The following is an 18,546-nucleotide window of genomic DNA, read 5'->3' as shown; positions in this document are numbered from 1 at the left end:
ACATCATCAAATCATTATGACATCAACAAAATGATTATGACATCAACAAAATGATTATGACATCATCAAATCATTATGACATCAACAAAATGATTATGACATCATCTAATGATTATGACATCATCAAAATGATTATGACATCATCCAATGATTATGACATCAAATGATTATGACATCAACAAAATGATTATGACATCATCTAATGATTATGTCATCATCAAATGATTATGACATAAACAAAATGATTATGACATCATCCAATGATTATGACATCAAATGATTATGACATCAACAAAATGATTATGACATCAACAAAATGATTATGACATCATCTAATGATTATGACATCATCAAATGATTATGACATCATCCAATGATTATGACATCAAATGATTATGACATCATCAAATGATTATGACATCAACAAATGATTATTACATCATCCAATGATTATGACATCAAATGATTATGACATCATCAAATCATTATGACATCAACAAAATGATTATGGCATCATCTAATGATTATGACATCATCAAATGATTATGACATCAACAAAATGATTATGACAACATCTAATGATTATGACATCATCAAATGATTATGACATCAACAAAATGATTATGACATCATCCAATGATTAAGACATCATCAAATGATTATGACATCAACAAAATGATTATGACATCATCCAATGATTATGACATCAACAAAATGATTATGGCATAATCAAATGATTATGACATCAATAAAATGATTATGGCATCATCAAATGATTATGACATCAACAAAATGATTATGACATCATCAAATGATTATGATATCAACAAAATGATTATGACATCATCCAATGATTATGACATCAAATGATTATGACATCATCAAATGATTATGACATCAACAAAATGATTATGACATCATCAAATGATTATGACATCAACAAAATGATTATGACATCATCCAATGATTATGACATCCAATGATTATGACATCAACAAAATGATTATGACATCATCCAACGATTATGACATCATCCAATGATTATGACATCATCAAATCATTATGACATCAACAAAATGATTATGACATCAACAAAATGATTATGACATCATCCAATGATTATGACATCAAATAATTTTGACATCATCCAATGATTATGACATCAAATAATTATGACATCATCAAATGATTATGACATCAACAAAATGATTATGACATCATCCAATGATTATGACATCATCCAATGATTATGACATCATCAAATCAATATGACATCAACAAAATGATTATGACATCATCAAATGATTATGACATCAACAAAATGATTATTACATCATCCAATGATTATGACATCATCCAATGATTATGACATCATCAAATGATTATGACATCAACAAATCATTATGACATCAACAAAATGATGATGACATCATCCAATGATTATAACATCATCCAATGATTATGACATCATCAAATCATCATGACATCAACAAAATGATTATGACATCATCTAATGATTATGACATCATCAAATGATTATGACATCAACAAAATGATTATGACATCATCCCATGATAATGACATCAAATGATTATGGCATCATCAAATGATTATGACATCAACAAAATGATTATGACATCATCAAATGATTATGACATCAACAAAATGATTATGACATCATCTAATGATTATGACATCATCAAATGATTATGACATCAACAAAATGATTATGACATCATCTAATGATTATGACATCATCAAATGATTATGACATCAACAAAATGATTATGACATCATCCAATGATTATGACATCAAATGATTATGACATCATCAAATGATTATGACATCAACAAAATGATTATGACATCATCTAATGATTATGACATCATCAAATGATTATGACATCAACAAAATGATTATGACATCATCTAATGATTATGACATCATCAAATGATTATGACATCAACAAAATGATTATGACATCATCCAATGATTATGACATCATCCAATGATTATGACATCATCAAATCATTATGACATCAACAAAATGATTATGACATCAACAAAATGATTATGACATCATCAAATGATTATGACATCAACAAAATGATTATGACATCATCTAATGATTATGACTTTATCAAATGATTATGACATCATCTAATGATTATGACATCATCCAATGATTATGACATCAACAAAATGATTATGACATCAACAAAATGATTATGACATCATCAAATGATTATGACATCAACAAAATGATTATGACATCATCAAATGATTATGACATCAACAAAATGATTATGACATCATCAAATGATTATGACATCAACAAAATGATTATGACATCATCAAATGATTATGACATCATCCAATGATTATGACATCAAATGATTATTGCATCATCAAATGATTATGACATCATCCAATGATTATGACATCATCAAATCATTATGACATCAACAAAATGATTATGACATCAACAAATGATTATGACATCAACAAAATGTTTATTACATCATCCAATGATTATGACATCAAATGATTTTGACATCATCAAATGATTATGACATCAACAAAATGATTATGACATCATCCAATGATTATGACATCATCCAATGATTATGACTTCATCAAATCATTATGACATCAACAAAATGATTATGACATCATCAAATGATTATGACATCAACAAAATGATTATTACATCATCCAATGATTATGACATCAAATGATTTTGACATCATCAAATGATTATGACATCAACAAAATGATTATGTCATCATCCAATGATTATGACATCATCCAATGATTATGACATCAACAAAATGATTATGACATCAACAAAATGATTATGACAACATCTAATGATTATGACATCATCAAATGATTATGACATCAACAAAATGATTATGACATCATCCAATGATTAAGACATCATCAAATGATTATGACATCAACAAAATGATTATGACATAATCCAATGATTATGACATCAACAAAATGATTATGGCATCATCAAATGATTATGACATCAATAAAATGATTATGGCATCATCAAATGATTATGACATCAACAAAATGATTATGACATCATCAAATGATTATGATATCAACAAAATGATTATGACATCATCCAATGATTATGACATCAAATGATTATGACATCATCAAATGATTATGACACCAAGAAAATGATTATGACATCATCAAATGATTATGACATCAACAAAATGATTATGACATCATCCAATGATTATGACATCAAATGATTATGACATCAACAAAATGATTATGACATCATCCAATGATTATGACATCATCCAATGATTATGACATGATCAAATCATTATGACATGAACAAAATGATTATGACATCAACAAAATGATTATGACATCATCAAATGATTATGACATTAACAAAATGATTATGACATCATCCAATGATTATGACATCAAATAATTTTGACATCATCAAATGATTATGACATCAACAAAATGATTATGACATCATCCAATGATTATGACATCATCAAATGATTATGACATCAACAAAATGATTATGACATCATCAAATGATTATGACATCAACAAAATGATTATGACATCATCAAATGATTATGACATCAACAAAATGATTATGACATCATCAAATGATTATGACATCAACAAAATGATTATGACATCATCCAATGATTATGACATCATCCAATGATTATGACATCAAATGATTATGACATCAAATGATTATGACATCATCAAATGATTATGACATCAACAAAATGATGATGACATCATCCAATGATTATGACATCATCAAATCATTATGACATCATCAAATCATTATGACATCAACAAAATGATTATGACATCAACAAAATGATTATGACATCATCAAATGATTATGACATCAACAAAATGATTATGACATCATCCAATGATTATGACATCAAATAATTTTGACATCACCAAATGATTATGACATCAACAAAATGATTATGACATCATCCAATGATTATGACATCATCAAATGATTATGACATCAACAAAATGATTATGACATCATCAAATGATTATGACATCAACAAAATGATTATGACATCATCAAATGATTATGACATCAACAAAATGATTATGACATCATCAAATGATTATGACATCATCCAATGATTATGACATCAAATGATTATTGCATCATCAAATGATTATGACATCAACAAAATGATTATGACATCATCCAATGATTATGACATCATCCAATGATTATGACATCATCAAATCATTAAGACATCAACAAAATGATTATGACATCATCAAATGATTATGACATCAACAAAATGATTATTACATCATCCAATGATTATGACATCAAATGATTTTGACATCATCAAATGATTATGACATCAACAAAATGATTATGACATCATCCAATGATTATGACATCATCCAATGATTATGACTTCATCAAATCATTATGACATCAACAAAATGATTATGACATCATCTAATGATTATGACATCATCAAATGATTATGACATCAACAAAATGATTATGACATCATCTAATGATTATGACATCATCAAATGATTATGACATCAACAAAATGATTATGACATCATCCAATGATTATGACATCAAATGATTATGACATCATCTAATGATTATGACATCATCCAATGATTATGACATCAACAAAATGATTATGACATCAACAAAATGATTATGTCATCATCCAATGATTATGACATCATCCAATGATTATGACATCAACAAAATGATTATGACATCAACAAAATGATTATGACAACATCTAATGATTATGACATCATCAAAGGATTATGACATCAACAAAATGATTATGACATCATCCAATGATTAAGACATCATCAAATGATTATGACATCAACAAAATGATTATGACATCATCCAATGATTATGACATCAACAAAATGATTATGGCATCATCAAATGATTATGACATCAATAAAATGATTATGGCATCATCAAATGATTATGACATCAACAAAATGATTATGACATCATCAAATGATTATGATATCAACAAAATGATTATGACATCATCCAATGATTATGACATCAAATGATTATGACATCATCAAATGATTATGACATCAAGAAAATGATTATGACATCATCAAATAATTATGACATCAACAAAATGATTATGACATCATCCAATGATTATGACATCAAATGATTATGACATCAACAAAATGATTATGACATCATCCAATGATTATGACATCATCAAATCATTATGACATCAACAAAATGATTATTACATCAACAAAATGATTATGACATCATCAAATGATTATGACATTAACAAAATGATTATGACATCATCCAATGATTATGACATCAAATAATTTTGACATCACCAAATGATTATGACATCAACAAATTGATTATGACATCATCCAATGATTATGACATCATCAAATGATTATGACATCAACAAAATGATTATGACATCATCAAATGATTATGACATCATCCAATGATTATGACATCAAATGATTATTGCATCATCAAATGATTATGACATCAACAAAATGATTATGACATCATCCAATGATTATGACATCAACAAAATGATTATTACATCATCCAATGATTATGACATCAAATGATTTTGACATCATCAAATGATTATGACATTAACAAAATGATTATGACATCATCCAATGATTATGACATCATCCAATGATTATGACTTCATCAAATCATTATGACATCAACAAAATGATTATGACATCATCTAATGATTATGACATCATCAAATGATTATGACATCAACAAAATGATTATGACAACATCTAATGATTATGACATCATCAAATGATTATGACATCAACAAAATGATTATGACATCATCCAATGATTAAGACATCATCAAATGATTATGACATCAACAAAATGATTATGACATCATCCAATGATTATGACATCAACAAAATGATTATGGCATAATCAAATGATTATGACATCAATAAAATGATTATGGCATCATCAAATGATTATGACATCAACAAAATGATTATGACATCATCCAATGATTATGACATCAAATGATTATGACATCATCAAATGATTATGACATCAACAAAATGATTATGACATCATCCAATGATTATGACATCAAATGATTATGACATCATCAAATGATTATGACATCAACAAAATGATTATGACATCATCCAATGATTATGACATTATCCAATGATTATGATATCATCAAATGATTATGACATCAACAAAATGATTATGACATCATCAAATGATTATGACATCAACAAAATGATTATTACATCATCCAATGATTATGACATCAAATGATTTTGACATCATCAAATGATTATGACATCATCCAATGATTATGACATCATCCAATGATTATGACATCAACAAAATGATTATGACATGAACAAAATGATTATGACATCAACAAAATGATTATGACATCAAATGATTATGACATCATCTAATGATTATGACATCATCAAATGATTATGACATCAACAAAATGATTATGACATCATCCAATGATTATGACATCATCAAATGATTATGACAGCAACAAAATGATTATGACATCATCTAATGATTATGACATCATCCAATGATTATGACATCATCAAATCATTATGACATCAACAAAATGATTATGACATCATCTAATGATTATGACATCATCCAATGATTATGACATCATCAAATGATTATGACATCAACAAAATGATTATGACATCAACAAAATGATTATGACATCATCAAATCATTATGACATCATCAAATGATTATGACATCAACAAAATGATTAATACATCATCCAATGATTATGACATCAAATGATTATGACATCATCAAATGATTATGACATCAACAAAATGATTATGACATCATCCAATTATTATGACATCATCCAATGATTATGACATCAACAAAATGATTGTGACATCAACAAAATGATTATGACATCATCCAATGATTATGACATCATCCAATGATTATGACATCATCAAATCATTATGACATCAACAAAATGATTATGACATCAACAAAATGATTATGACATCATCAAATGATTATGACATCAACAAAATGATTATGACATCATCCAATGATTATGACATCAAATGATTTTGACATCATCAAATGATTATGACATCAACAAAATGATTATGACATCATCCAATGATTATGACATCATCCAATGATTATGACATCATCAAATCATTATGACATCAACAAAATGATTATGACATCATCAAATGATTATGACATCAACAAAATGATTATTACATCATCCAATGATTATGACATCAAATGATTTTGACATCATCAAATGATTATGACATCAACAAAATGATTATGACATCATCCAATGATTATGACATCATCCAATGATTATGACATCATATGATTATGACATCATCAAATGATTATGACATCAACAAAATGATGATGACATCATCCAATGATTATGACATCATCCAATGATTATGACATCATCAAATCATTATGACATCAACAAAATGATTATGACATCATCCAATGATTATGACATCATCCAATGATTATGACTTCATCAAATCATTATGACATCAACAAAATGATTATGGCATCATCTAATGATTATGACATCATCAAATGATTATGACATCAACAAAATGATTATGACAACATCTAACGATTATGACATCATCAAATGATTATGACATCAACAAAATGATTATGACATCATCCAATGATTAAGACATCATCAAATGATTATGACATCAACAAAATGATTATGACATCATCAAATGATTATGATATCAACAAAATGATTATGACATCATCCAATGATTATGACATCAAATGATTATGACATCATCAAATGATTATGACATCAACAAAATGATTATGACATCATCAAATGATTATGACATCAACAAAATGATTATGACATCATCCAATGATTATGACATCAAATAATTTTGACATCATCAAATGATTATGACATCAACAAAATGATTATGACATCATCCAATGATTATGACATCATCCAATGATTATGACATCATCAAATCAATATGACATCAACAAAATGATTATGACATCATCAAATGATTATGACATCAACAAAATGATTATTACATCATCCAATGATTATGACATCATCCAATGATTATGACATCATCAAATGATTATGACATCAACAAATGATTATGACATCAACAAAATGATGATGACATCATCCAATGATTATGACATCATCCAATGATTATGAAATCATCATGACATCAACAAAATGATTATGACATCATCTAAAGATTATGACATCATCAAATGATTATGACATCAACAAAATGATTATGACATCATCCCATGATAATGACATCAAATGATTATGACATCATCAAATGATTATGACATCAACAAAATGATTATGACATCATCAAATGATTATGACATCAACAAAATGATTATGACATCATCTAATGATTATGACATCATCAAATGATTATGACATCAACAAAATGATTATGACATCATCTAATGATTATGACATCATCAAATGATTATGACATCAACAAAATGATTATGACATCATCCAATGATTATGACATCAAATGATTATGACATCATCAAATGATTATGACATCAACAAAATGATTATGACATCATCTAATGATTATGACATCATCAAATGATTATGACATCAACAAAATGATTATGACATCATCTAATGATTATGACATCATCAAATGATTATGACATCAACAAAATGATTATGACATCATCCAATGATTATGACATCATCCAATGATTATGACATCATCAAATCATTATGACATCAACAAAATGATTATGACATCAACAAAATGATTATGACATCATCAAATGATTATGACATCAACAAAATGATTATGACATCATCTAATGATTATGACTTTATCAAATGATTATGACATCATCTAATGATAATGACATCATCCAATGATTATGACATCAACAAAATGATTATGACATCAACAAAATGATTATGACATCATCAAATGATTATGACATCAACAAAATGATAAAGACATCATCAAATGATTATGACATCAACAAAATGATTATGACATCATCAAATAATTATGATATCAACAAAATGATTATGACATCATCAAATGATTATGACATCATCCAATGATTATGACATCAAATGATTATTGCATCATCAAATGATTATGACATCATCCAATGATTATGACATCATCCAATGATTATGACATCATCAAATCATTATGACATCAACAAAATGATTATGACATCAACAAATGATTATGACATCAACAAAATGTTTATTACATCATCCAATGATTATGACATCAAATGATTTTGACATCATCAAATGATTATGACATCAACAAAATGATTATGACATCATCCAATGATTATGACATCATCCAATGATTATGACTTCATCAAATCATTATGACATCAACAAAATGATTATGACATCATCAAATGATTATGACATCAACAAAATGATTATTACATCATCCAATGATTATGACATCAAATGATTTTGACATCATCAAATGATTATGACATCAACAAAATGATTATGTCATCATCCAATGATTATGACATCATCCAATGATTATGACATCAACAAAATGATTATGACATCAACAAAATGATTATGACAACATCTAATGATTATGACATCATCAAATGATTATGACATCAACAAAATGATTATGACATCATCCAATGATTAAGACATCATCAAATGATTATGACATCAACAAAATGATTATGACATAATCCAATGATTATGACATCAACAAAATGATTATGGCATCATCAAATGATTATGACATCAATAAAATGATTATGGCATCATCAAATGATTATGACATCAACAAAATGATTATGACATCATCAAATGATTATGATATCAACAAAATGATTATGACATCATCCAATGATTATGACATCAAATGATTATGACATCATCAAATGATTATGACACCAAGAAAATGATTATGACATCATCAAATGATTATGACATCAACAAAATGATTATGACATCATCTAATGATTATGACATCAAATGATTATGACATCAACAAAATGATTATGACATCATCCAATGATTATGACATCATCCAATGATTATGACATGATCAAATCATTATGACATGAACAAAATGATTATGACATCAACAAAATGATTATGACATCATCAAATGATTATGACATTAACAAAATGATTATGACATCATCCAATGATTATGACATCAAATAATTTTGACATCATCAAATGATTATGACATCAACAAAATGATTATTACATCATCCAATGTTTATGACATCAAATGATTTTGACATCATCAAATGATTATGACATCAACAAAATGATTATGACATCATCCAATGATTATGACATCATCCAATGATTATGACATCAAATGATTATGACATCAAATGATTATGACATCATCAAATGATTATGACATCAACAAAATGATGATGACATCATCCAATGATTATGACATCATCCAATGATTATGACATCATCAAATCATTATGACATCAACAAAATGATTATGACATCAACAAAATGATTATGACATCATCAAATGATTATGACATCAACAAAATGATTATGACATCATCCAATGATTATGACATCAAATAATTTTGACATCACCAAATGATTATGACATCAACAAAATGATTATGACATCATCCAATGATTATGACATCATCAAATGATTATGACATCAACAAAATGATTATGACATCAACAAAATGATTATGACATCATCAAATGATTATGACATCAACAAAATGATTATGACATCATCAAATGATTATGACATCAACAAAATGATTATGACATCATCAAATGATTATGACATCAACAAAATGATTATGACATCATCAAATGATTATGACATCAACAAAATGATTATGACATCATCAAATGATTATGACATCATCCAATGATTATGACATCAAATGATTATTGCATCATCAAATGATTATGACATCAACAAAATGATTATGACATCATCCAATGATTATTACATCATCAAATCATTATGACATCAACAAAATGATTATGACATCATCTAATGATTATGACATCATCAAATGATTATGACATCAACAAAATGATTATGACATCATCTAATGATTATGACATCATCAAATGATTATGACATCAACAAAATGATTATGACATCATCCAATGATTATGACATCAAATGATTATGACATCATCTAATGATTATGACATCATCCAATGATTATGACATCAACAAAATGATTATGACATCAACAAAATGATTATGTCATCATCCAATGATTATGACATCATCCAATGATTATGACATCAACAAAATGATTATGACATCAACAAAATGATTATGACAACATCTAATGATTATGACATCATCAAATGATTATGACATCAACAAAATGATTATGACATCATCCAATGATTAAGACATCATCAAATGATTATGACATCAACAAAATGATTATGACATCATCCAATGATTATGACATCAACAAAATGATTATGGCATCATCAAATGATTATGACATCAATAAAATGATTATGGCATCATCAAATGATTATGACATCAACAAAATGATTATGACATCATCAAATGATTATGATATCAACAAAATGATTATGACATCATCCAATGATTATGACATCAAATGATTATGACATCATCAAATGATTATGACATCAAGAAAATGATTATGACATCATCAAATGATTATGACATCAACAAAATGATTATGACATCATCCAATGATTATGACATCAAATGATTATGACATCAACAAAATGATTATGACATCATCCAATGATTATGACATCATCCAATGATTATGACATCATCAAATCATTATGACATCAACAAAATGATTATGACATCATCAAATCATTATGACATTAACAAAATGATTATGACATCATCCAATGATTATGACATCAAATAATTTTGACATCACCAAAGGATTATGACATCAACAAATTGATTATGACATCATCCAATGATTATGACATCATCAAATGATTATGACATCAACAAAATGATTATGACATCATCAAATGATTATGACATCAACAAAATGATTATGACATCATCAAATGATTATGACATCATCCAATGATTATGACATCAAATGATTATTGCATCATCAAATGATTATGACATCAACAAAATGATTATGACATCATCCAATGATTATGACATCATCCAATGATTATGACATCATCCAATGACTATGACATCATCAAATCATTATGACATCAACAAAATGATTATGACATCATCAAATGATTATGACATCAACAAAATGATTATTACATCATCCAATGATTATGACATCAAATGATTTTGACATCATCAAATGATTATGACATTAACAAAATGATTATGACATCATCCAATGATTATGACATCATCCAATGATTATGACTTCATCAAATCATTATGACATCAACAAAATGATTATGACATCATCTAATGATTATGACATCATCAAATGATTATGACATCAACAAAATGATTATGACAACATCTAATGATTATGACATCATCAAATGATTATGACATCAACAAAATGATTATGACATCATCCAATGATTAAGACATCATCAAATGATTATGACATCAACAAAATGATTATGACATCATCCAATGATTATGACATCAACAAAATGATTATGGCATAATCAAATGATTATGACATCAATAAAATGATTATGGCATCATCAAATGATTATGACATCAACAAAATGATTATGACATCATCCAATGATTATGACATCAAATGATTATGACATCATCAAATGATTATGACATCAACAAAATGATTATGACATCATCCAATGATTATGACATCAAATGATTATGACATCATCAAATGATTATGACATCAACAAAATGATTATGACATCATCCAATGATTATGACATTATCCAATGATTATGATATCATCAAATGATTATGACATCAACAAAATGATTATGACATCATCAAATGATTATGACATCAACAAAATGATTATTACATCATCCAATGATTATGACATCAAATGATTTTGACATCATCAAATGATTATGACATCATCCAATGATTATGACATCATCCAATGATTATGACATCAACAAAATGATTATGACATCAACAAAATGATTATGACATCAAATGATTATGACATCATCTAATGATTATGACATTAACAAAATGATTATGACATCATCCAATGAGTATGACATCATCAAATGATTATGACAGCAACAAAATGATTATGACATCATCTAATGATTATGACATCATCCAATGATTATGACATCATCAAATCATTATGACATCAACAAAATGATTATGACATCATCTAATGATTATGACATCATCCAATGATTATGACATCATCAAATGATTATGACATCAACAAAATGATTATGACATCAACAAAATGATTATGACATCATCAAATCATTATGACATCATCAAATGATTATGACATCAAGAAAATGATTATTACATCATCCAATGATTATGACATCAAATGATTATGACATCATCAAATGATTATGACATCAACAAAATGATTATGACATCATCCAATGATTATGACATCATCCAATGATTATGCCATCATCAAATCATTATGACATCAACAAAATGATTATGACATCAACAAAATGATTATGACATCATCAAATGATTATGACATCAACAAAATGATAAAGACATCATCAAATGATTATGACATCAACAAAATGATTATGACATCATCAAATAATTATGATATCAACAAAATGATTATGACATCATCAAATGATTATGACATCATCCAATGATTATGACATCAAATGATTATTGCATCATCAAATGATTATGACATCATCCAATGATTATGACATCATCCAATGATTATGACATCATCAAATCATTATGACATCAACAAAATGATTATGACATCAACAAATGATTATGACATCAACAAAATGTTTATTACATCATCCAATGATTATGACATCAAATGATTTTGACATCATCAAATGATTATGACATCAACAAAATGATTATGACATCATCCAATGATTATGACATCATCCAATGATTATGACTTCATCAAATCATTATGACATCAACAAAATGATTATGACATCATCAAATGATTATGACATCAACAAAATGATTATTACATCATCCAATGATTATGACATCAAATGATTTTGACATCATCAAATGATTATGACATCAACAAAATGATTATGTCATCATCCAATGATTATGACATCATCCAATGATTATGACATCAACAAAATGATTATGACATCAACAAAATGATTATGACAACATCTAATGATTATGACATCATCAAATGATTATGACATCAACAAAATGATTATGACATCATCCAATGATTAAGACATCATCAAATGATTATGACATCAACAAAATGATTATGACATAATCCAATGATTATGACATCAACAAAATGATTATGGCATCATCAAATGATTATGACATCAATAAAATGATTATGGCATCATCAAATGATTATGACATCAACAAAATGATTATGACATCATCAAATGATTATGATATCAACAAAATGATTATGACATCATCCAATGATTATGACATCAAATGATTATGACATCATCAAATGATTATGACACCAAGAAAATGATTATGACATCATCAAATGATTATGACATCAACAAAATGATTATGACATCATCTAATGATTATGACATCAAATGATTATGACATCAACAAAATGATTATGACATCATCCAATGATTATGACATCATCCAATGATTATGACATGATCAAATCATTATGACATGAACAAAATGATTATGACATCAACAAAATGATTATGACATCATCAAATGATTATGACATTAACAAAATGATTATGACATCATCCAATGATTATGACATCAAATAATTTTGACATCATCAAATGATTATGACATCAACAAAATGATTATTACATCATCCAATGTTTATGACATCAAATGATTTTGACATCATCAAATGATTATGACATCAACAAAATGATTATGACATCATCCAATGATTATGACATCATCCAATGATTATGACATCAAATGATTATGACATCAAATGATTATGACATCATCAAATGATTATGACATCAACAAAATGATGATGACATCATCCAATGATTATGACATCATCCAATGATTATGACATCATCAAATCATTATGACATCAACAAAATGATTATGACATCAACAAAATGATTATGACATCATCAAATGATTATGACATCAACAAAATGATTATGACATCATCCAATGATTATGACATCAAATAATTTTGACATCACCAAATGATTATGACATCAACAAAATGATTATGACATCATCCAATGATTATGACATCATCAAATGATTATGACATCAACAAAATGATTATGACATCAACAAAATGATTATGACATCATCAAATGATTATGACATCAACAAAATGATTATGACATCATCAAATGATTATGACATCAACAAAATGATTATGACATCATCAAATGATTATGACATCAACAAAATGATTATGACATCATCAAATGATTATGACATCAACAAAATGATTATGACATCATCAAATGATTATGACATCATCCAATGATTATGACATCAAATGATTATTGCATCATCAAATGATTATGACATCAACAAAATGATTATGACATCATCCAATGATTATTACATCATCAAATCATTATGACATCAACAAAATGATTATGACATCATCTAATGATTATGACATCATCAAATGATTATGACATCAACAAAATGATTATGACATCATCTAATGATTATGACATCATCAAATGATTATGACATCAACAAAATGATTATGACATCATCCAATGATTATGACATCAAATGATTATGACATCATCTAATGATTATGACATCATCCAATGATTATGACATCAACAAAATGATTATGACATCAACAAAATGATTATGTCATCATCCAATGATTATGACATCATCCAATGATTATGACATCAACAAAATGATTATGACATCAACAAAATGATTATGACAACATCTAATGATTATGACATCATCAAATGATTATGACATCAACAAAATGATTATGACATCATCCAATGATTAAGACATCATCAAATGATTATGACATCAACAAAATGATTATGACATCATCCAATGATTATGACATCAACAAAATGATTATGGCATCATCAAATGATTATGACATCAATAAAATGATTATGGCATCATCAAATGATTATGACATCAACAAAATGATTATGACATCATCAAATGATTATGATATCAACAAAATGATTATGACATCATCCAATGATTATGACATCAAATGATTATGACATCATCAAATGATTATGACATCAAGAAAATGATTATGACATCATCAAATGATTATGACATCAACAAAATGATTATGACATCATCCAATGATTATGACATCAAATGATTATGACATCAACAAAATGATTATGACATCATCCAATGATTATGACATCATCCAATGATTATGACATCATCAAATCATTATGACATCAACAAAATGATTATGACATCATCAAATCATTATGACATTAACAAAATGATTATGACATCATCCAATGATTATGACATCAAATAATTTTGACATCACCAAATGATTATGACATCAACAAATTGATTATGACATCATCCAATGATTATGACATCATCAAATGATTATGACATCAACAAAATGATTATGACATCATCAAATGATTATGACATCAACAAAATGATTATGACATCATCAAATGATTATGACATCATCCAATGATTATGACATCAAATGATTATTGCATCATCAAATGATTATGACATCAACAAAATGATTATGACATCATCCAATGATTATGACATCATCCAATGATTATGACATCATCCAATGACTATGACATCATCAAATCATTATGACATCAACAAAATGATTATGACATCATCAAATGATTATGACATCAACAAAATGATTATTACATCATCCAATGATTATGACATCAAATGATTTTGACATCATCAAATGATTATGACATTAACAAAATGATTATGACATCATCCAATGATTATGACATCATCCAATGATTATGACTTCATCAAATCATTATGACATCAACAAAATGATTATGACATCATCAAATGATTATGACATCAACAAAATGATTATTACATCATCCAATGATTATGACATCAAATGATTTTGACATCATCAAATGATTATGACATTAACAAAATGATTATGACATCATCTAATGATTATGACATCATCAAATGATTATGACATCAACAAAATGATTATGACAACATCTAATGATTATGACATCATCAAATGATTATGACATCAACAAAATGATTATGACATCATCCAATGATTAAGACATCATCAAATGATTATGACATCAACAAAATGATTATGACATCATCCAATGATTATGACATCAACAAAATGATTATGGCATAATCAAATGATTATGACATCAATAAAATGATTATGGCATCATCAAATGATTATGACATCAACAAAATGATTATGACATCATCCAATGATTATGACATCAAATGATTATGACATCATCAAATGATTATGACATCAACAAAATGATTATGACATCATCCAATGATTATGACATCAAATGATTATGACATCATCAAATGATTATGACATCAACAAAATGATTATGACATCATCCAATGATTATGACATTATCCAATGATTATGATATCATCAAATGATTATGACATCAACAAAATGATTATGACATCATCAAATGATTATGACATCAACAAAATGATTATTACATCATCCAATGATTATGACATCAAATGATTTTGACATCATCAAATGATTATGACATCATCCAATGATTATGACATCATCCAATGATTATGACATCAACAAAATGATTATGACATCAACAAAATGATTATGACATCAAATGATTATGACATCATCTAATGATTATGACATTAACAAAATGATTATGACATCATCCAATGAGTATGACATCATCAAATGATTATGACAGCAACAAAATGATTATGACATCATCTAATGATTATGACATCATCCAATGATTATGACATCATCAAATCATTATGACATCAACAAAATGATTATGACATCATCTAATGATTATGACATCATCCAATGATTATGACATCATCAAATGATTATGACATCAACAAAATGATTATGACATCAACAAAATGATTATGACATCATCAAATCATTATGACATCATCAAATGATTATGACATCAAGAAAATGATTATTACATCATCCAATGATTATGACATCAAATGATTATGACATCATCAAATGATTATGACATCAACAAAATGATTATGACATCATCCAATGATTATGACATCATCCAATGATTATGCCATCATCAAATCATTATGACATCAACAAAATGATTATGACATCATCA

The sequence above is a fragment of the Dendrobates tinctorius genome, unplaced genomic scaffold (genome assembly GCF_039654945.1).
Source record: "Dendrobates tinctorius isolate UK_male_01 unplaced genomic scaffold, ASM3965494v1 ptg000019l, whole genome shotgun sequence".
NCBI lineage: Eukaryota > Metazoa > Chordata > Amphibia > Anura > Dendrobatidae > Dendrobates > Dendrobates tinctorius.
The sequence above is the reverse complement of the archived record's forward strand: the minus strand, read 5'-3'. Positions refer to the sequence as shown.